Genomic DNA, 24317 nt, shown 5'->3' on the forward strand with positions numbered 1-24317 from the left:
TCACCACTTTTAAGAGATGCAGGGTTACGGACCTAGAGCTGGTAATTGGGATTAGACTGAATGACCTTTTGTTGGACAGAGCAGATATAATGGTAAGTACTCCAGGGAATAGAATACGGCCAGGGTGATCTCCTGCACTAGTTTCGATCGCCTGGATGGGTCGGAGAGGAATTTTCCCAAATTTTTTCTCCCTAAATTGGCCTGGGTTTTTATCTGGTTTTTGCCTCTCCCAGGAGATCACATGGCTCCGGTTGGGGTGGAGTGTAGAATGTTTCAGTATAAGGGGTGTCGCAGTTGTGTGGGGCAGACTGGTTGGGCTGGGTGCTCTTTACCTTTCTGCCATTGTTCATAGGTTTATTTATAATCTTCAGGGCTGCTGACCGAGGGCCGTGCGGCTCTTTGTCGGCCGGTGCGGACACGATGGGCCAAAATGGCCTCTTTCTGCGCTGTAAATTTCTATGTTTCTATGTTTCTACTGTTTAAATGCGGTGAGGATTTCTGCCTCTACCACCCTTTCAGGCAGTGGGTTCCAGACCCTGGGGTTTCGTTGTAGAAGAATGCACCCTCACTGCTAGTTGAACTCAACCTTCTCTCCTCTGTTTTTCTCTGGTCCTTCCTCTGTTCCTTCTTCTAACATAGGGCTACGATCTCATGCCATGGATGATCAAAGGGACCTGGGGGGTATGGATACACAAATCACTAAAAGTAGTAACGCAGGTTAGCAAGGTCATAACGAAAGCAAACAACGCACTTGGGTTCATTTCTAGAGGGATAGAATTGAAAAGCAGAGAAGTTATACTAAACTTATACAGAACCTTGTGAGACCACACTTGGAGCACTGTGAAATGTTCTGATCTCCATATTATAAAAAAGGATATCGAGGCACTGGAGAGAGTGCAAAGAAGATTTACAAGGATGACACCAGAACTGAGAGGTTGTAACTATCAGGAAAGACTGAACTGGCTGGGGCTCTTTTCTCTAGAAAAGAGAAGGCTTTGGAATGATCTTTGGTTCACCAGACTGATTCCCGGGATGGCTGGACTGTCTTGTGAGGAGAGATTGGATCAACTGGGCCTTTATTCACTGGAGTTTAGAAGGATGAGAGGGGATCTCATAGAAACGTATAAGATTCTGACGGGACTGGACAGGTTAGATGCGGGAAGAATGTTCCCGATGTTGGGGAAGTCCAGAACCAGGGGACATAGTCTTAGAACATAAGAACATAAGAATTAGGAACAGGAGTAGGCCAGCTAGCCCCTCGAGCCTGCTCCGCCATTCAACAAGATCATGGCTGATCTGGCCGTGGACTCAGCTCCACTTACCCTCCCGCTCCCCGTAACCCTTAATTTCCTTATTGGTTAAAAATCTATCTATCTGTGATTTGAATATATTCAATGAGCTAGCCTCAACTGCTTCCTTGGGCAGAGAATTCCACAGATTCACAACCCTCCGAGAAGAAATTCCTTCTCAACTCGGTTTTAAATTGGCTCCCCCGTATTTTGAGGCTGTGCCCCCTAGTTCTAGTCTCCCCGACCAGTGGAAACAAACTCTCTGCCTCTATCTTGTCGATCCCTTTCATTATTTTAAATGTTTCTATAAGATCACCCCTCATCCTTCTGAACTCCAACGAGTAAAGACCCAGTCTACTCAATCTATCATCATAAGGTAACCCTCTCATCTCCGGAATCAGCTTAGTGAATCGTCTCTGTACCCCCTCCAAAGCTAGTATATCCTTCCTTAAGTAAGGTGACCAAAACTGCACGCAGTACTCCAGGTGCGGCCTCACCAATACCCTGTACAGTTGCAGCAGGACCTCCCTGCTTTTGTACTCCATCCCTCTCGCAATGAAGGCCAACATTCCATTCGCCTTCCTGATTACCTGCTTCACCTGCAAACTAACTTTTTTGGATTCATGCACAAGGACCCCCAGGTCCCTCTGCATCTCAGCATGTTGTAATTTCTCCCCATTCAAATAATATTCCCTTTTACTGTTTTTTTTTCCAAGGTGGATGACCTCACATTTTCCGACATTGTATTCCATCCGCCAAACCTTAGCCCATTCGCTTAATCTATCTAAATCTCTTTGCAGCCTCTCTGTGTCCTCTACACAACCTGCTTTCCCACTAATCTTTGTGTCATCTGCAAATTTTGTTACACTACACTCTGTCCCCTCTTCCAGGTCATCTATGTATATTGTAAACAGTTGTGGTCCTAGCACCGATCCCTGTGGCACACCACTAACCACCGATTTCCAACCTGAAAAGGACCCATTTATCCCGACTCTCTGCTTTCTGTTAGCCAGCCAATTCTCGATCCATGCTTATTATATTTCCTCTGACTCTGCGTATCTTTATCTTCTGCAATAACCTTTTGTGTGGCACCTTATCGAATGCCTTTTGGAAATCTAAATACACCACATCCATCGGTATACCTCTATCCACCATGCTCGTTATATCCTCAAAGAATTCCAGTAAATTAGTTAAACATGATTTCCCCTTCATGAATCCATGTTGCGTCTGCTTGATTGCACTATTCCTATCTAGATGTCCCGCTATTTCTTCCTTAATGATAGTTTCAAGCATTTTCCCCACTACAGATGTTCAACTAACCGGCCTATAAGTTACCTGTCTTTTGTCTGCCCCCTTTTTTAAACAGAGGCGTTACATTAGCTGCTTTCCAATCCACTGGTACCTCCCCAGAGTCCAGAGAATTTTGGTAGATTATAACGAATGCATCTGCTATAACTGCCGCCATCTCTTTGTGAATTTCATCAGGACCAGGGGACTTGTCTACCTTGAGTCCCATTAGCCTGTCCAGCACTAGCTCCCTAGTGATAGTGATTGTCTCAAGGTCCTCCCTTCCCACATTCCCGTGACCAGCAATTTTTGGCGTGCTTTTTGTATCTTCCACTGTGAAGACTGGAGAAAAATAATTGTTTAAGGTCTCAGCCATTTCCACATTTTCCATTATTAAATCCCCCTTCTCATCTTCTAAAGGACCAACATTTACTTTAGTCACTCTTTTCCGTTTTATATATCGTTAAAAGCTTTTACTATCTGTTTTTATGTTTTGCGCAAATTTACTTTCGTAATCTATCTTTCCTTTCCTTAGGATAAGGGGCAGGCCATTTAGGACTGAAATGAGGAGAAACTTCTTCACTCAGAGAGTTGTTAACCTGTGGAATTCTCTGTCACAGAGAGTTGTTGAGGCCAATTCATTGGGTATATTCAAGAGGCAGTTAGATGTGGCCCTTACGGCTAAAGGGATCAAGGGGTATGGAGAGAAAGCAGCAAAGGGGTACTGAGGGAATGATCAGCCATGATCTTTTTCAATGGTGGTGCAGGCTCGAAAGGCCGAATGGCCCACTCCTGCACCTATTTTCTATGTTTCTATGTTTAAGATTGTGAAAGGGTTTGATGGGGTAGATGCAGAGAAGATGTTTCCATATTCGGGTGAGACCAGAACTAGGGGCCATCAATAATAAATCCAATGGGGAATTCAGGAGAAACTTCTTCACCCAGAGAGTGGTGTGAATGTGGAACTCGCTGCCACAGGGAGTGGTTGAGATGATTAGAATAGATGCATTTAAGGGGAGACTAGATAAGTACATGAGGGAGAAAGTAATAGAGGGATGTGTTGATGGGGTGAGATGGAGAGGGTGGGAGGAGGCTTGTGTGGAGCATAAACCCCAGCACGGAGCGGTTGGACCGAATGGCCTAATTCTGTGCTTAAATTCTATGTAATCCTATATAATTTATACTGTTTCTAAGCACTTGTTCTGTAGATAATTCTGTAACCCTTTACACACTTTCAATACTAGCCCTATCAGTGTGTTCCAGGCCAACAAAACATTTATCTCTCTATTCTGACGTCCCTGGTTCAGAGGCTGGTGTCCAGGGATAACAAGACGTAGAATGTATTTTCATGGTTAGTTACTGATAACGTAATCTCTTTAAATGTAAACAACGTGAGGTCTAGCCCAGGAGCAGACGTCTGTACAGACACTGTTAATTACACCAACGGGGTTAGTTTCTTAAATTAGATTCCTGATGTAAAAATGAAACTGAATATAATTCCTCAATCAATCCCTATAGCAGCTGTTATGTATTTAACCCTTGGCATCCTGTATCACACCACCACCAGAGGTCCTACCTGTTGGAGTCCCAAGGGATCCCAGCATCCCTTGGGAGCACGGTATATAAGCAGGCCACCCACGAGGTACCTGCACTCTGGAGTCTTAGAAAAGGAGCTAAGGTCACACTTGCTCATTGTACACAGTACTCAGTTCCATCCTTTATTATGAGCTTATCAATTGGCAACGAGATAACGAACAACCGCGTGAAAATGCAAAGAACAGTTGGTATTCTGGAGAAGTTTTCAGAAGTGGACGATTGGGAAGCCTTCGTGGAGAGACTTGACCAATACTTCGTGGCCAACGAGCTGGAAGTAGACGAGAACGCTGCCCAATGAAGGGCGATCCTCCTAACTATCTGTGGGGCAACAACCTATGGCCTCATGGAGAATCTTCTAGCTCCGGTAAAACCAACAACCAAATCCTATGAAGAATTGAGTACGCTGGTCCGGGAGCACCTAAATCCTAAGGAAAGCGTTTTGATGGCGAGGTATCGGTTCTACACGTGTCAACAGTCGGAGGGCCAGGAAGTGGCGAGCTACGTCGCCGAACTTAGGCGCCTCGCAGGACATTGCGAATTTGATGGATTCCCAGAACAAATGCTGAGAGACTTTTTTGTGCTTGGCATTGGCCATGAGGTAATCCTTCGCAAACTATTGGCTGTTGAAACTCTGAATCTGAGCAAAGCCATAACGATAGCCCAGGCATTTATGTCCACCAGAGACAACGCCAAATAGATTTTTGCATCATAAAGAGGTTTCGGCCAGTACTGTGCACAAAGTAACCTTGTTTTTGAGCAGGAATATACAGGGCAGAACGTACACGCCGGCAGCTGCACGACTTCAGATGACCCAGAGTCCGCCATCAATCGTTAATGTGAGGCAGTTAATACCCCGTTGGCGTTGTGGAGGTGATCGTCGGGCCCATCAATGCCGCTTCAAGCACTATGCGTGCAACGGCTGCAGGACAATGGGACCCCTCCAGCGAATGTCCAGACGAGCTGCAAACCACCACGTTGCAGAGGAAGAGTGGTGGATGCAGAAGCCTTCACCATTTTTAAGAGATGGTTGGATGGGCACAACCTGCAGTGTTACGGACCTAGAATTGGTAATTGGGATTAGACTGGATGACCTTTTGTTGGACGGCACAGACATAATGATATGTACTGCAGGGAATAGAATACGGCTCGGATGATCTCCTGGACTAGGCCTGGATGGGTCGGAGAGGAATTTTCCCAAATTTTTTCTCCCTAAATTGGCCTGGGTTTTTATCTGGTTTTTGCCTCTCCCAGGAGATCACATGGCTCCGGTTTGGGTGGAGTGCAAAATGTTTCAGTATAAGGGGGTCGCAGTTGTGTGAGGCGGACTGGTTGGGCTGGGTGCTCTTTACCTTTCCGCCGTTGTTCATTGGTCTAAATGTAACCTTTAGGGCTGCTGACCGAGGGCCATGTGGCTCTTTGTCGGCCGGCATGGACACGATGGGCCAAAGTGGGCTCCTTCTGCGCTGTAAATTTCTATGTTTCTATGTTTCTACTGTTTAAATACGGTGAGGGTTTCTGCCTCTACCACACTTTCAGGCAGTGGGTTCCAGACCCCGAGGTTTCGTTGTAGAAGAATGCACCCTCATTACTAGTTGAACTCAACCTTCTCTCCTCTGTTTTTCTCTAGCCCTTCCTCTGTTCCTTCTTCTAACATAGGGCTACGATCTCATACCATGGATGATCAGAGGGACCTGGGGGGTACGGATACACAAATCACTAAAAGTAGCAATGCAGGTTAGCAAGGTCATAACAAAAGCAAACAAAGCACTTGGTTTCATTTCTAGAGGGATAGAATTGAAAAGCAGAGAAGTTATACTAAACTTATACAGGACCTTGGTGAGGCCACACTTGGAGCACTGTGAAAAGTTCTGATCTCCATATTATAAAAAAGGATATCGAGGCACTGGAGAGGGTGCAAAGAAGGTTTACAAGGATGACACCAGAACTGAGAGGTTGTAACTATCAGGAAAGACTGAACTGGCTGGGGCTCCTTTCTCTAGAAAAGAGAAGACTTTGGAATGATCTTTAAGATTATGAAGGGGTTTGATAGGGTAAATGTAGAGAAGATGTTTCCATATTCGGGTGAGACCAGTATTAGGGGCCATCAATGTCAGATAGTCACTAATAAATCTATGGGGAATTCAGGAGAAACTTCTTCACCCAGAGTGGTGAGAATGTGGAACTCGCTGTCACAGAGAGTGGTTGAGACGATTAGAATAGATGCATTTAAGGGGAGGCTAGATAAATACATGAGGGAGAAAGTAATAAAAGGATGTTGTCATGTTTGTAACCTCACATAACTGTAACCTTTATGTAACAGCACTGTACACTGTATACACCTGAGTAATGCACACCTTGACCACAGGGGGTGAACTTGTGGGAGACACTCCTCACCTGATCATCCAGGTATGTAAAGGGAGGTCCCACGCAGGGTCAGCACTTCTTGGTCCTGGGAATAAAGGTTCAGGACACGTAGTGACCTTGTCTGCAGTACATGCCTCGTGTGATTCTATAGTAAGGTGTAAGGACACTACATTTGGCGATGAGAAACGGGAATCAACGACCCATGAGGATGGCCACCGGTAGCACAGAGGAACGGTACTGTGTTGGTGAGGACTGGGACGATTTCGTTGAGAGGCTCCAGCAGAGCTTTGTCATGAAGGACTGGCTGGGAGAGGAAGCGGCTGGCAAACGAAGGGCGCATCTACTGACTAGCTGTGGATCCAAGACGTATGCGCTGATGAAAGACCTGCTCACACCCGAGAAGCCGGCGGACAAGTCCTTTGAAGAGCTCAGCCAACTGATCGGTGAGCACCTCAAACCGGCGAGCAGTATACACATGGCCCGACACCGATTCTATACACACCGGCGTCAGGAGGGACAAAGCATATTGGACTTCGTTGAGGACCTTCGGCGTTTGGCCAGCCTCTGTAAGTTCACAGACGCCTGCAGGGGGGAGATGTTAAGGGATTTTTTCATTGAGGGCATTGGTCTTGCCGAGATTTTCAGGAAGCTTATTGAGACCAAGGACTTGACTTTGGAAAGGGCAACACTGATAGCTCAGACCTTCATGGCAGGGGAAGTGGAGACCAAGATAATTTACGCACGCAGCCCTGGTTCCAACGTGGCGAGGGAGTTAACATTGTAAACGAGACACAGAACCCCGCAAGCAGGCAAGGGCAATTCGACAACGTCCAGGTAGCAACAAGCTCAAGGGTGGGCCAGCAACAGAGACAATGGCAGGGGGATCGGCAATTCATGCCATCACAAGGGACAATGCGTCCCGGGGTGGGACCATTGACACTCAGCAACAGAGTGCTCAGGAGTAATCAAAGAGACAATCAGAGAGGAATGCCTGTTAACAGTTCCTTTGTTCACAACAATCTCAGCTCCTGCTGGAGGTGCGGTGGCAGACATGCTGCGAAAACCTGTAGGTTTCAGCAATTTATCTGCAGAAACTGTAACTTCAGTGGACATCTGGCCAGAACGTGCAGAAAGCCCGCAGCGAGGCTAGTTTACAAGGCAGAGGAACCAGATGAGGGGTCTGCAAGGCAGGGTGATGCTTGGGGCAAAGCTATGGACGCTGAAGTCCAGCGGGTTCATGTGGCAGACGTCCACAGCTCGTATACCAAAACGTCACCTATGATGATGAAAATTCTATTAAATGGCATCCTGGTACGCATGGAGCTGGACACGGGAGCCAGCCAGTGACTTGTGAGTGCCCAACAATTTGAAAAACTAAGGCCACGCAAAGCTAACAGGCCCAAACTGGAACGCATTGACACGCAGTTACGGACGTACACCAGAGAGATCATCCCAGTACTAGGCAGTGCAAACTTGGTGGTCACACACAATGGATCAGAGAACCGGCTGCCACTCTGGACTGTCCCGGGGAATGGTCCCGCGCTCTTGGGGAGGAGCTGGCTAGCCGAGATGAACTGGAAATGGGGGGATGTGCATGCCATTTCATCTGTGGAGCGAAGTTCATGCTCATAGGTCCTACAGAAATTCGAGCCACTTTTTCAACCAGGTGTCGGGACCTTTAAGGGCACCAAAGTAGTGATCCGCATCACCCCGGACGCCAGACCAGTGCACCACAAAGCCAGAGCCGTGCCATATGTGATGCGGGAGAGAATTGAGAGTGAGTTGGACAGGCTGCTAAGAGAGGGCATAATATCGCCTGTTGAATTCAGTGACTGGGCAAGCCCCATCGTTCCTGTCCTTAAAGCGGATGGCTCGGTCAGGATTTGTGGCGACTATAAGGCCACCATCAACCGAGTGTCACTACAGGACCAATACCCGCTTCCGAGAGCGGAGGACCTTTTTGCCACGCTGGCAGGTGGCAAGCTGTTCACCAAGTTGGACCTCACTTCAGCCTACATGACTCAGGAACTGGCTGAAGAATCCAAGCTTCTGATCACCATCACTACGCACAAGGGGCTATTCGTTTACAACAGGTGTCCGTTTGGCATTCGTTCAGCGGCCGCCATCTTCCAGAGGAACATGGAAAGCTTGCTTAAATCCATCCCTGGAACAATCGTATTCCAAGATGACATCCTTATCATGGGTCGAGACACTGAGGAACACCTCCACAACCTGGAGGAGGTGCTACGCCGACTGGACCGGGTAGGCTTGCGACTAAAGAAGTCCAAGTGTGTGTTTTTGGCCCCAGAGGTCGAGTTTTTGGGCAGGAGGGTTGCTGCAGACGGGATCTGGCCTACCGAATCAAAAACGGAGGTGATCCGTCGTGCGCCCAGGCCCGGCAACACATCGGAGTTGCGGTAATTTCTGGGACTATTAAACTACTTCGGGAACTTTCTGCCGAACTTAAGCACATTGCTGGAGCCACTGCATGTGCTCCTGCGTAAGGATTGTGAATGGTTTTGGGGGGACTGTCAAGAATGGGCTTTCAATCGGACACGGAATCTGCTTTGTTCTAACAAGCTGTTGACCTTATACAACCTCTGTAAGAAACTGGTTTTAATATGTAATGCATCATCCTATGGGGTTGGGTGTGTGTTGCAGCAGAGTAATGATGAGGGCCAACTCCAACCTGTGGCTTATGCCTCCAGGTCGCTCTCCCAGGCTGAACGGGGATATGGGATGGTTGAAAAGGAAGCACTCGCATGTGTCTACGGGGTGAAGGGTGCAGGCTCGAAGGGCCGAATGGCCTACTCCTGCACCTATTTTCTATGTTTCTATGTTAAAAGATGCACCAGTACCTTTTCAGCAGAAGGTTCGAGTTAGAAATGGACCACAAACCGTTAACATCCGTCTTGTCCGACAGCAAGGCTGTCAATGCCAATGCGTCAGCTCGCATACAGCGGTGGGCCCTCACGCTGGCTGCGTATGACTACACCATACGGCACCGGCCAGGCACCGAAAATTGCACTGACGAGCTCAGCAGGTTCCCACTGACCACCACCGAGGGGGCGTCGGAGCAAAGCGCGGAGATGGTCATGGCCTTTGAGGCTTTCGACACCACAGGCTCCCCCATCACAGCCCGCAAGATCAAAATCTGGACAACAGAGATCCCCTCCTATCCCTGATAAAGAAATGTGTCCTGACTGGGGATTGGGCGCCCGTACATGGAGCACGCCCCGAGGAGGTCAGACCGTTTCACAGACGGATGGATGAACTCTCCATCCAAGCCGACTGCCTGTTATGGGACAGCTGGGTAGTCATGCCCCAGAAAGGAAGGGAAGCATTCATCAGGGAACTCCACAGTGAGCACTCGGGCATCGTGCTAATGAAGGCCATTGCCCGGTCACATGTACCGTGGCCAGGAATTGACTCAGACCTGGAACACTGGGTTGGTTCTCAGGTGCACGACGTGTGCCCAGCTGGGAAATGCCCCCAGGGAGGCCCCACTCAGCCCGTGGCCCTGGCCCACCAGGCCATGGTCACGTATTCACGTAGACTACGCGGGCCCATTCATGGGAAAAATGTTCCTGATTGTTGTCGATGCATACTCGAAATGGATCGAGTGCATCATATTGAACTCGTGCACGACATCCACCACCGTGGAAAGTCTGCGTACGGTCTTTGCGACCCACGGCTTGCCGGACATTCTGGTTAGCGATAATGGCCCGTGTTTCACTAGCTATGAATTCCAGGAGTTTATGTCGGGCAATGGTATCAAACACGTCAGGACAGCACCGTTCAAGCCGGCTTCCAATGGCCAGGTGGAACGTGCGGTCCAAATCATAAAACAGGGCATGGTCCGGATTCAAAGACCCTCCCTTCAGTACCGCCTATCGCGCCTCCTGCTGGTCTATAGGTCCCGTCCGCATTCGCTCACAGGAGTCCCGCCTGCGGAACTACTCATGAAACGCACGCTTAATACGCAGCTGTCCCTCATTCACCCAGACCTGTCAGACATTGTTGAGGGCAAGCGCCAGTCCCAAATCGAGTGCCGTGATCGCAACTCAGTGGGGAGATGCATAGAAATCGATGGCCCTGTATTCGTTCTCAATCATGCTTTGGGACCCAAGTGGCTTGAGGGTACTGTAATTGGCAAAGAGGGGAACTGGGTCATAGTGGTCAGACTTAACAATGGGCAGATATGCTGCAAACATCTGGACCAAGTAAAGAAAAGGTTCAGCATGGACACTGAGGAACCTGAGGAAGATCATGAGATGTCACCCACACCACTGCCAGAGAACGAGCAACAAGGACATTCACCAGCATGTACAGTCCCTGCGGCCAGCCCGGACAGGCCAGAATCACCACAGGTGACAGAGACGCATGCCAAGGCTCAACCACCAGAGCCTCAACTGCGGTGCTCCACGAGAGAGCGTCGACCACCTGAAAGACTCAATCTTTGACCCAAAGATGTTGGGGGGAGGTGATGTCATGTTTGTAACCTTCACTTAACTGTAACTTTTATGTAACAACACTGTACACGTATACACCTGAGTAATGCACACCTTGACCACGGGGTGAACTTGTGGGAGACACTCCTCACCTGGTCATCTAGGTATATAAAGGGAGGTCCCACACAGGGTCAGCACTTCTTGGTCCTGGGAATAAAGGTTCAGGTCACGTAGTGACCTTGTCTGCAGTACATGCCTCATGTGATTCTATAGTAAGGTGTAAGGACACTGCAAATGTGTTGATGGGGTGAGATGGAGAGGGATGGGAGGAGGCTGGTGTGGAGCATAAACCCCGGCACAGACCCGTTGGGCTGAATGGTCTGTTTCTGTGCTGTACATGCTGTGTAATCCTATATAATTTATACTGTTTCTATGCACTTGTTCTATAGATAATTCTGTAACCCTTTACCCATTTTCAGTACTAGTCCTAACAGTGTGTTCCAGGCCAGCAAAACATTTATCTCTCTATTCTGACGACCCTGGTTCAGAGGCTGTCCAGGGATAACAAGACGTAGAATGTATTTTCATGGTTAGTTACAGATAATGTAATCTCTTTAAATGTAAACAACGTGAGGTCTAGCCCAGAACCAGTCGTCTGTTAATTACACCGACGGGGTTAGATTTTAAAATTAGATTCCTGATATAAAAATGAAACTGATCATAATTCCTCAATCAATCCCTACAACAGTGACAGCGGAGAGTTCCTGGCTGGACATGGGGCTTATTGAAGAGGCAGTGGTCAGCTGGCCCTAACTTTGAGTTTTAAAAGCCCTCCCCTGTAGCATTGCAGTCCGCACTGCTGAAAACAGTCATGGGGAATCACTTATAGAATCAGTGAATGATATAGCACAGGAGGAGGCCATTCAGCCCATCGTGCCTGTACTGGCTCTTTGAAAGATCTGTCCAATTAGTCCCACTTCGCCAATGCTCTTTTCCCATAGCCCTGCAAAATTGTTCCTTTTTAGTATTTATCCAATTCCCGTTTAAAAGTTACTATTGAATCTGCTCCCACCGCCCTTTCAGACAGCGTGTTCCAGATCACATAGAAACATAGAAAATAGGTGCAGGAGTAGGCCATTCGGCCCTTCGAGCCTGCACCACCATTCAATGAGTTCGTGGCTGAACATGTAACTTCAGTACCCCATTCCTGCTTTCTCGCCATACCCCTTGATCCCCCTAGTAGTAAGAACTATATCTAACTCCTTTTTGAATATATTTAGTGAATTCGCCTCAACAACTTTCTGTGGTGGAGAATTCCACAGGTTCACCACTCTGGGTGAAGGAAGTTTCTCCTCATCTCGGTCCTAAATGGCTTACCCCTTATCCTTAGACTGTGACCCCTGGTTCTGGACTTCCCCAACATTGGGAACATTCTTCCTGCATCTAATCTGTCTAAACCCGTCAGAATTTTAAACGTTTCTATGAGATCCCCTCTTATTCTTCTGAACTCCAGTGAATACAAGCCCATTTGATCCAGTCTTTCTTGATATGTCAGTCCCGCCATCCCGGGAATCAGTCTGGTGAACCTTCGCTGCACTCCCTCAATAGCAAGAATGTCCTTCCTCAAGTTAGGAGACCAAAACTGTACACAATACTCCAGGTGTAGCCTCACCAAGGCCCTGTACAACTGTAGCAACACCTCCCTGCCCCTGTACTCAAATCCCCTCGCTATGATGGCCAACATGCCATTTGCTTTCTTAACCGCCTGTTGTACCTGCATGCCAACCTTCAATGACTGATGTACCATGACACCCAGGTCTTGTTGCACCTTCCCTTTTCCTAATCTGTTACCATTCAGATAATAGTCTGTCTCTCTGTTTTTACCACCAAAGTGGATAACCTCATATTTATCCACATTATACTTCATCTGCCATGCATTTGCCCACTCACCTAACCTATCCAAGTCACTCTGCAGCCTTATAGCATCCTCCTCGCAGCTCACACTGCCACCCAACTTAGTGTCATCCGCAAATTTGGAGATACTACATTTAATCCCCTCGTCTAAATCATTAATGTACAATGTAAACAGCTGGGGCCCCAGCACAGAACCTTGCGGTACCCCACTAGTCACTGCCTGCCATTCTGAAAAGTACCTATTTACTCCTACTCTTTGCTTCCTGTCTGCCAACCAGTTCTCAATCCACATCAGTACACTACCCCCAATCCCATGTGCTTTAACTTTGCACATTAATCTCTTGTGTGGGACCTTGTCGAAAGCCTTCTGAAAGTCCAGATACACCACATCAACTGGTTCTCCCTTGTCCACTCTACTGGAAACATCCTCAAAAAATTCCAGAAGATTTGTCAAGCATGATTTCCCTTTCACAAATCCATGCTGACTTGGACCTATCATGTCACCTCTTTCCAAATGCACTGCTATGACATCCTTAATAATTGATTCCATCATTTTACCCACTACCGATGTCAGGCTGACCGGTCTATAATTCCCTGTTTTCTCTCTCCCTCCTTTTTTAAAAAGTGGGGTTACATTGGCTACCCTCCACTCCATAGAAACTGATCCAGAGTCTATGGAATGTTGGAAAATGACTGCCAATGTATCCGCTATTTCCAAGGCCACCTCCTTAAGTACTCTGGGATGCAGTCCATCAGATCCTGGGGATTTATCGGCCTTCAATCCCATCAATTTCCACAACACAATTTCCCAACTAATAAGGATTTCCCTCAGTTCCTCCCTCTTACTAGACCCTCTGACCCCTTTTATATCCGGAAGGTTATTTGTGTCCTCCTTAGTGAACACAATAATTCATAGAAACATAGAAACATAGAAAATAGGTGCAGGAGTAGGCCATTCAGCCTTTCAAGCCTGCACCACCTTTCAATAAGATCATGGCTGATCATTCCCTCTGTACCCCTTTCCTGCTTTCTTTCCATACCCCTTGATCCCCTTAGCCGTAAGGGCCATATCTAACTCCCTCTTGAATATATCCAATGAACTGGCATCAACAACTCTCTGCGGCAGGGAATTCCACAGGTTAACAACTCTCTGAGTGAATAAATTTCTCCTCATCTCAGTCCTAAATGGCCTACCCCTTATCCTAAGACTGTGTCCCCTGGTTCTGGATTTCCCCATCATCGGAAACATTCTTCCCACATCTAACCTGTCCAGTCCCATCAGAATCTTGTAAGTTTCTATGAGATCCCCTCTCATCCTTCTAAACTCCAGTGTATAAAGGCCCAGTTGATCCAATCTCTCCTCATATGTCAGTTCCGCCATCCCAGGAATCAGTCTGGTGAGCCTTCGCTACATTCCCTGAATAGCAAGAACGTCCTTCCTCAGATTAAGAGACCAAAACTGAACACTATATTCCAGGTGAGGCCTCATCAAGGCCCTGTACAACTGCGGTAAGACCTCCCTGCTCCTATACTCAAATCCCCTAGCTATGAAGCCCAACATACCATTCTTCACTGCCTGCTGTACCTGCATGCCAACTTTCAATGACTGATGAACCATGACACGCAGGTCTCGTTGCACCTCCCCCTTTCCTAATCTGCCTTCGTGTTTTTGCCCCCAAAGTGGATAACCTCACATTTATCTACATTATACTGCATCTGCCATGCATTTGCCCACTCACCTAACTTGTCCAAGTCACCCTGCAGCCTTTTAGCGTCCTCCTCACAGCTCACACCGCCACCCAGTTTAGTGTTGTCTACAAACTTGGAGATATTACATCCAATTCCTTCATCTAAATCATTAATGTATATTGTAAATAGCTGGGGTCCCAGCACTGAGCCCTGCGGCACTCCACTAGTCACTGTCTGCCATTCTGAAAAGGACCTGTTTACCCCGACATTAAAAAATGTCCACTTCTTCCTTCTGGCTTTTTTCCAATTATCTTAAAACTGCATCCTCTGGTTACTGACCCTCCTGCCACTGGAAACAGTTTCTCTCTATCTATTCTGAACAAGTTGGATCCAGAATTGGCTCAGAGGCAGGATGCAAAGAGTAATAGTTGATGGGTGTTTTTGTGACTGGAAGGCTGTATCCATTGGAGTTCGGCAGGGCTCAGTGCTGGGTCCCTTGCTTTTTGTATATATCAGTGATCTAGACTTGAATGTTGGGGGTATGATTAAGAAGTTTGCAGATGATACAAAAATAGGCTGTGTGGTTGATAATGAAGAAGAAAGCTGCGGACTGTATTGAACATATCAACTGGTCAGGTGGGCAGAACAGTGGCAAATGGAATTTAATCCAGAGAAGTGTGAGGTAATGCATTTGGGGTGGGCTAACAAGGCAAGGGAATACACATTAAATGGTAGGACACTGAGAAGTGTAGAGGACAAAGCGACCTGGGAGTGCATGCCCACAGACCCCTGAAGGTAGCAGGCCAGGTAAATAAGGTGGTTAAGAAGGCATACGGAATGCTTGCCTTTATTAGCCGAGGCATAGAATATCAGAGCAGGGAGGTTATGCTTGAACTGTATAAAACACAGGTTAGGCCACAGCTGGAGTACTGCGTGCAGTTCTGCTTACTTCATTACAGGAAGGATGTGATTGCATTGGAGAGGGTACAGAGGAGATTTATGAGGATGTTGCCGGGAGTGGAGAATCTTAGCAATGAGGAAAGATTGGATAGGTTGGGTTTGTTTTCTTTGGAACAGGGGAGGCTAAGGGGAGAACTCATTGAGATGTATAAAATTATGAGGGGCCTAGATATAGTGGGTAGAAAGGGCATATTTCCCTTAGCAGAGGGGTCAACAACCAGGGGGCATAAATTTATAGTAATTGGTTTAGAGGGGATTTGAGGGGAAATTTCTTCACGCAGAGGGTTGTGGGGGTCTGGAAAGCACTGCCTGAAAGGGTGGTCGAGGCAGACACCCTCACCATATTAAAAACGTACTTGGATGTGCGTCTCAAGTGCCGTAACCTGCAGGACTACGGATCTGGAGCTGAAAAGTGGGATGAGGCTGGATAGCCTCTTGTTGGCTGGTGCGGACACGATGGGCCGAAATGGCCTCCTTCCGTGCTGTAAATTTCTGTTCAAAAAGCAAACAGGATCTTTGGCTTTATTAATAGAGGAATAGAGTACAAAATCAAGCCAGTTATGCCAAACCTTTGTAAATCACTGGTTAGGCCTCAGCTGGAATATTGTGGCCCATTGTGGACACCACACTGTAGGAAGGATGTCAAGGCCTTGGAGAGGGTGCAGAGGAGATTTACTAGAATGTGGAGAGACTGGAGAAGCTGGGCTTGTTCTCCTTAGAGAAGAGAAGGTGGGGCCAAAATTCAGGTGCACCAAAAAGCTGTGAGTTTTGGAGTGGCACTGACTGCTGGATCTCTTGGTGTGGTGAGTAGATCCATTTTCAGGACTTTGACAGTTTTTCAAAGTCCTACAGAAAATGGATCATAATGGGGCGGGCCTTAGACTTAAAGCCAGCCTGACTGGCTGAAAGTGGGTCGCTTGGGGCCTCCGCCACTGTCAATCAGCGGTGGAGTCGTGGTGACGTCACAGCGGGTGTGGGTCATCACGCTCTGTCCCCTCCGTTACAGGGGAGAGAATCGATCATTATTTAACTTTGGCCACTGGGCCACCAGGGAGGTGTTATGTATTGAATAAAGAGTCTGACCAGATACTGTGAGCTCAAAGTAAAGTGTGACCGCAGTCCTTTATTACAGATCTCCAGAATGCCTCTCCAACCTGTGAGGCTTCCTTATATACAGGTGCTCCCAAGGGATTGTAGGATCCCTTAGGACTCCAGGGGATGAGCCATCCAGTGGTTAAACAAGGTATTTACAGGTTTACATATATAACAACACACCTCCCCCCCCCCCCACCAAAGTCAATAGTATAACTATTTACAAGGTGAGTCGATCTGGGGCCTTCCTTTCCCTGGTTGATCGTCTCGGTGCAAATGCTGGTTTTGGTGAGTCATTTGTTGGGCCCTTGCTGGGTGCTGTGCAGCTGGCCTTGCTGGGCTGCTGGGGGTGATGGGTTCTGCTTCGTGGCCAACCGCTGGATCGGTTGCCACTGGTGTGTGTGTTGGAGGGTCAAAAAAGGTAGAGTCGATTGTGGGTTGCTCTGAATAGTCTGTGAATCTGAGTTTGGTTTGGTCCAAGTGTTTCCTGTAGGTGAGTCCATTTGAAAGTTTGACCAGAAACATCCTACTCCCCCCTTTGGGGACGAGAGTGCCGGGAAGCCACTTGGGACCTTGTCCATAGTTCAACACAAATACAGGATCATTAATCTCGATTTCGCGTGACACATTTGCGCAATCATGACATGTATTCTGTTGAAGCTGCCTGCTCTCTACCTGTTTGTGTAGATCAGGGTGGACTAACGAGAGCCCTGTCTTAAATGCCCTTTTCATGAGCAGTTCAGCTGGAGAAACCCCAGTTGTAAAGTCCTGTCCCCTCAGTACAGATGCACACGAGGCATGTGGTGAAGTCAAGGTCACTCTGGACCTGCACCTTTATTTCACAGCTCTGGAATGCTGCACTTGCCTGAGACCTGTGCTTATATACCTGTCTCTTGCAAGTGCACCCCTGGTTACAGGTCATATCTTATTACAGTCATGTATAGCATGTTATATAATAATGTAAGTTCCATGACATCACCCTCCCCCAAGGTCTTATTGTCTTTATAGGTTCAGTCTCTCAGGTGGTCTACACTCTCGCGTGGAGCATCTGAGTTGTGGTTCAGTTGTTTGCCTTGGTGTCTGTTTTTCTTTGGGTGTGGTTGCTGGTATCTCGCCTGGGCTGTCTGTTTCGATTGGTGTGATTGTTGTTGACTCGCCTGGGCTGTCTGTTGGGATTGCCCTTTTCTCAGGTTGTTCCCTCTGTCTGTCCACCAGGTGTGGTGCGAGTTCCACATTGTAGTCTGCCTCTGGTTCCGCAGTGTTGTTGGTAAATCTGCTTTTGACTTGGTCTACATGCCTCCGGCAGGTTTTGCCATTGTCCATTTGTACTACCAGTAGCCTGTTTCCTTCCTTGCCCGTTACTGTCCCTGCAAGCCATTTGGGACCCCTGCCATAGTTTAGTACAAACACTTTGTCCCCTATCTCATTCCATCTCCCCCTCGAATTTCTGTCATGGTACTCAGTCAGCTTACGGCGCTTTGCCTCAACGATTTCGTGCATGGCTGGGAGGATTAATGAGAGCCTTGTTTTTAAAGTCCTTTTCATCAACAGTTGCGTGGGGGGAATCCCAGTCAATGAATGCGGACGAGATCTGTATGCCAGATTCGTACGGATCCATCAAGCTTCATGACTGGGATGATGGGACTAGCCCAGTCGCTAAATTCCACAGGTGATATAGTGCCTTCCCGCAGAAGCCTGTCTAGTTCGTGTTCAGTCTTTTCCCTCATCACATAGGGTACAGCTCTGGCCTTGTGATGGATCGGTCTAGCATCCTGTGTGATGTAGATTTTGACTTTGGCCCCTTTGAAAGTGCTCACACCTGGCTGAAAGAGATATTCAAATCGCTTTATAACTGTTGAGCAGGAGGTCCGTTCCTCTAATGACATGGCATGGACATCATCCCATTTCCAGTTTAGTTTTGCCAGCCAGCTTCTCCCCAGCAGTGCTGGGGGGTCTCCGGGGACAATCCACAGGGGAAGTCGGTTCACTGTCCCTTTGTGTGTGACAGAGAGCATGGCGCTGCCGAGGACTGGTACGATTTCTTTGGTATAGGTCCTTAGTTTGGTGTCGACCCTTGTGAGTTTTGGTCTGTCTCTTTTATGCGGCCACAGTTGTTCAAATTGTTGAGCGCCCATGAGAGATTGACTCGCTCCCGTATCCAACTCCATGTTGACAGGTATCCTGTTGAGTAGGACCCTCATCATTATAGGAGGCGTCCTGTTGTAGGAGCAGCGGCCATTGATCGTGTTGACCCACTGTACATCGGTGTCCCGGGTACTGTCCTCACCATCTTCTGGTCCGCTTTCCGACCCTTCCGATTCGTATACCAGCCGAGCTGCCGTTTTTTTGCACATGCAGGCCAAATGCCCTGTATATTCACAGTTCCTGCAAACAGCCTGCTGAAATCGACATCCCCTTGACGAGTGCCCACCCCCACACCTCCAGCACAGACCACTTCCATTGTTTCCAAAGAATGAGCTGCGTCTGGCTGATCTCTCTTCAGCTTCTCTCAGTTTGCAGTTGATTGCTCGCATTGTGGGTTGATGAGGTGTGAACGGCCGTTCCTGTGGCCCTTGATGGCTTCTGGCACCACTGCCTGCTGTCGAGAGCCTGCTCTCCCGCCTTTGTCTTTGTGTGGGGGTAGCAGCTTGTTTCATGCTGTGAACTCCTTGTTCCGATATTTCGTTAGTTGTCGTACCTGCATTGTAAATCAACCTCGTTTCTTCTTCCTATGCCAAGAATGTCTGTGCAACCAGTGCTGCTGCCTCTAAGGTCAGGTTCTTGGTCTCTATGAGCTTTCGGAATATGCCTGCATGGCCTATTCCTTCATTGAAAAAGTCTCTCAGCATTTCTCTCCTCAGTTCATTGGAGCTCTGGCCCACACAGCGTCTGTTGTTGTAGAACCTGTGTCTGGCCATGTGTAGGCTGCTCGCTGGCTTCAGGTGGTCTCTTACCAGTGTGCTCAATTCTTCAAACGACTTGCTTGCTAGTTTCTCGGGTGCCAGCAGATACTTCATTAAAGCGTATGTTTTCAAGCCACAGCTGGTCAAGAGATGGGCTCTTCTCTTGTCTGCTTTGTCGTCTCCTAACCAGTCTTTGGTTACAAAGCTTTGCTGGAGCCTTTGTATAAAGTCCTCCCAATTGTCTCCTGCATTGTACTTTTCATCTGATCCGTTGTTCGCCATTCTGTGGATTCTGTAATCCCGTAACTCGTCGCCACTGTAAAGTCTTGTCCCCTCAGTACAGATTCACACGAGGCATGTAGTGAAGTCAAGGTCACTCTGGACCTGCACCTTTATTTCACAGCTCTGGAATGCTGCACTTGCCTGAGACCTGTCCTTATATACCTATCTATTGCAAGTGCACCCCTGGTGGTAAGGTATGCTGGTGGTTACAGGTCATATCTTATTACAGTCATGTATAGCATGTTAGGATACAGTTATATATAATAATGTAAGATACATAACACTAAATGAGCGAGTGGGATCTTGTACGGTAACTGAGCAAGACTCGGGATAGGTGAGTCTGCAGTGATCCTTCAGTTACCCTCTTCAAGCTCTGTTTGATTGTTTGCACTGCTCTCTCTGCCTGACCATTGGACGCAGGTTTAAACAGGGCAGATGTGACATGTTTGATCCCATTACGGGTCATGAACTCTTTGAACTCGGCACTGGTGAAGCACGGCCCATTGTCACTCACAAGGACGTCAGGCAGGCCATGCGTGGCAAACACGGCCCGCAGGCTTTCAATGGTGACAGTGGGCGTGCTTGCCAACATTATCTCACATTCAATCCATTTGGAGTACGCATCTACAACCACTAAGAACATTTTACCCAAGAACGGGCCTGCATAGTCGACATGGACCCTAGACCACGGTTTGGAGGGCCAAGACCATAAACTTAGTGGCGCCTCAATGTGTGCATTGCTTAACTGTGAACATAGAAACATAGAAAATAGGTGCAGGAGTAGGCCATTCGGCCCTTCGAGCCTGCACCGCCATTCAATAAGATCATGGCTGATCATTCCTTCAGTACCCCTTTCCTGCTTTCTCTCCATACCCCTTGATCCCCTTAACCGTGAGAGCCATATCTAACTCCCTCTTGACCATCTTCTTCCTGTGGCTGAGGAGCTCCTCCCGGAGCCACAGTGCAGATTTCGTCCACTACGGGGTACAACGAACATGATTTTTACAGCGCGACAGCTGTAAGAAAAATGCAGGGACAGCACCAACCCTTGTACATGGCCTTCTTTGACCTTATAAAGGCCTTTGACACTGTCAACCGCGAGGGACCATGGAGCATCCTCCTCAGTTTCGGCTGCCCCCAAAGGTTCGTCACCATCCTCCACGACGACATGCAGGCCGTGATCCTGACCAACGGATCCATCACAGACCCAATTCATGTCTGGACCGGGGTCAAGCAGCACGTGTGTTACATTTGTGCACGCAGGACTCTAAGTCTGCATCGATACCGGGCCACCACACGTGGGATCTGGCGATCGCTTTCATCATTACAATGCCTGGGTGGGTACTGTGGAGATGACTGATGAAGGTGTCCCTGCCCTTTTTTGGTACCACTACCCGATTACCCCACAGGAGGCAGTCTGCCTGTATAGACATTTCATCTTTGCGCCGCTGGTACAGCTTTATTTCTTCCTGCATTTCTAACGGGACACTAGACCAACTCCCGTGGAGCACACAGTTTTTTACTAAGGACAATAAGGGGTCCTGACTCGTCCAGGTTCTAACCTGTCGGGCAGTAACAGGTGATTGCTCACTCTCGAATGCTTCCATTACCATGACTAAATCTGCGGGCTGTGCCATTTCCACCCCGGTGGTGGGCAATGGCAGCTTACTGAGAGCATCGGCAAAGTTTTCTGTGCCTGGCCTGTGGCAAATGGCGTAGTTGTATGCGGACAACGTGAGCGCCCATCTCTGGATGCGGGCCGATGCATTCGTATTTATCCCCTTACTTTCAGAAAAGAGGGATATCAGTGGCTTATGGTCGGTTTCCATTTCAAATTTGAGCCCAAACAGATATTGATGCATTTTCTTTACCCCATAGACACACGCTAACACTTCTTTTTTGATCATGCTGTAGGCCCTCTCAGCCTTAGACAGACTTCTGGATGCATAGGCAATCGGTTGCAATTTCCCAGAGTCATTAGCTTGTTGCAATACACACCCGACACTGTATGACGACGCATCACATGTTAGTACCAAATGCTTACATGGATCATACAACACAAGCAATTTGTTTGAGCATAACAGCTTTCTAGCTTTTACAAAGGAATTTTCTTGGCTTTTACCCCATACCCATTCATCTCCTTTACGCAGTAAAGTGTGCAGTGGTTCTAACAGAGTGCTAAGACTCGGTAAGAAGTTAACAAAGTAGTTCAGGAGTCCTAGAAACGACCGCAGCTCCATCACATTCTGTGGTCTCGGTGCGTTCTGATTGCCTCCTTCTTCGAATTGATGGGCCTGATGCCATCCGCCGCGATTCTTCTCCCCAGGAACTCCACTTCAGGCACCAGAACAACACACTTTGAGCGTTTTAACCTGAGCCCCACGCGATTCAGCCGACTAAGAACCTCCTCCAGGTTCTGCAGATGCTCAACGGTGTCCCGACCTGTAACCAAGATGTCGTCCTGGAAGACCACGGTGTGTGGGACTGACTTCAGTAAGCTTTCCAAATTTCTCTGGAATATCGCCACGGCGAATCGAATCCCACACGGGCATCTGTTGTAAATGAAGAGACCTTTGTGCGTGTTGTTGCAGGTGAGGCCCGTCGATGATTCCTCCAGCTCCTGCGTCATGTTGTCCGAGGTCAAGTCTAGCTTTGTGAACGTTTTTTCTCCCACCAGCGTCGCAAATAGGTCATCTGCCTTTGGTACCGGGTATTGATCCTGCAGGGCGAAACAATTGACAGTTACTTTGTAATCACCACAGATTCTGACGGTGCCGTCTCCCTTGAGGACTGGAACAATCGGACTGGCCCACTCGCCTTGTGATGAATGGGTCGCGCCCCCGGAATCAGGTGGATCTGCACTTTGGCTCCTTGGAACTTCCCGATGCCTGGTTCGAACAGCGAGGGGAACTTGTTTAGGACCTGGGCACATGAAGTGTCGTTGACGGATGAGAGCGCTCAGACGTCGTCCCAGTTCCAGCGTATCTTTCCCAGCCAGCTCCTGCCGAGCAGTGTGGGGCCATCGCCCGGTACCATCCAGAGTGGTAACTTGTGCACCGCTCCATCATAGGAGACCTTTAGAGTAGCACTGCCAATTACGGGAATCAGTTCCTTTGTGTACGTCCTCAGTTTAGTACGAATGGGAGTCAGGACTGGCCTTGAGGCCTTGCTGCACCACAATTTATTGAAAATCTTTTTGCTCATTATGGACTGGCTCGCGCCCGTGCCCAGCTCCATTGACACCGGGAGTCCATTTAATTCAACCTTCAGCATTATCGGGGGATACTTTGTGGTAAATGTGTGCACCCCATATACCTTTACCTCCTCGGTCTGAGGCTCTATTTCGTCGTGAACCACCATGGATTTGCCCTCCTCTGCAACATGGTGGTTTGCAGGATTAGCAGGATTTGTAGCTCGCCTGCACATACTTTGGAGGCATCACATTGTTCCACAGTCCTTGCAAATGTATCCTTTAAAGCAGCATGAATGGAAACGATGATCACCCCCGCAGTGCCAACAAGGTGTTAATGGCCTTGCATTCACCACCCTTGATGGTGGATTCTGAGACACCTGTGGATGTGCGGCTGCAGGCATGTGAGGCCTGCCCTGTACATTACGATTCGAAAACAACATTACTTTGTTCACAGTACTTGCAGCAGCACTCGTGTGCTGAGAGATTTGTTTGGTATTGTCACTGGTGGCGATGAACGCCTGGGCTATCGCTATGGCTTTACTCAAGGTTGGGGTCTCTACAGTCAAAAGTTTGCGAAGTATTACTTCATGGCGAATACCAAGTACAAAGAAATCCCTGAGCATGTGCTCCAAGTGTCCTTCAATTTCGCAATGTCCTGCAAAGCGTCTTAGCTCAGCGATGTAGCTCGCCACTTCCTGATCTTCAGACCTCTTGTATGTGTAGAACCGTTACCTCGCCATCAGAACGCTTTCCTTCGGGTTTTTCATGAGGCCATACGTTGGTGCCCCGCAAACGGTGAGGAGGATCGCCCTTCGTTTGGCAGTGGTCGCTTCTCCTTCCAGCTCGTTGGCCGCGAAGTATTGGTCGAGTCGCTCCACGAAGGTTTCCCAGTCATCTCCCTCTGAAAATTTCTCCAGGATGCCAACTGTTCTCTGCATTGTTGTGGTGGGGTTCGGCATCTGTATCTCGTCGCCAGTTGTTATGTATTGAATAAAGAGTCTGACCAGATACTGTGAACTCAAAGTAATGTGTGACTGAAGTCCTTTATTACAGGTCTCCAGAGTGTCTCTCAAGCCTGTGAGGCCTCCTAATGTACAGGTGCTCCCAAGGGATTGTGGGATCTCTTGGGACTCCAGGGGATGAGCCCTCTGGTGGTTAAAGAAGGTATTTACAGGTTTACATATACAACAGGAGGGTTTCGGCCAGGCCAGCGGCCTGGCACCCAAGAGAGGGTGCCACGCTGCGTGTTGGCGGCCTGGCCGAACCCGGGGGGCAGTATTTTGCCGGCTGATCAGCA

General features: G+C 48.3%; 1 protein-coding gene across 4 annotated transcripts in view; it reads left to right on the top strand.

Annotated features, from left to right (window-relative positions):
* wdr97 (WD repeat domain 97) overlaps positions 1–24317 on the top strand; it is a 184065-nt gene that overhangs the window by 59707 nt on the left and 100041 nt on the right. The gene's annotated exons all lie outside the window — the stretch shown is intronic.

This window comes from Pristiophorus japonicus, chromosome 5 (assembly GCF_044704955.1).
Source record: "Pristiophorus japonicus isolate sPriJap1 chromosome 5, sPriJap1.hap1, whole genome shotgun sequence".
Taxonomy (NCBI): Eukaryota; Metazoa; Chordata; class Chondrichthyes; family Pristiophoridae; genus Pristiophorus; species Pristiophorus japonicus.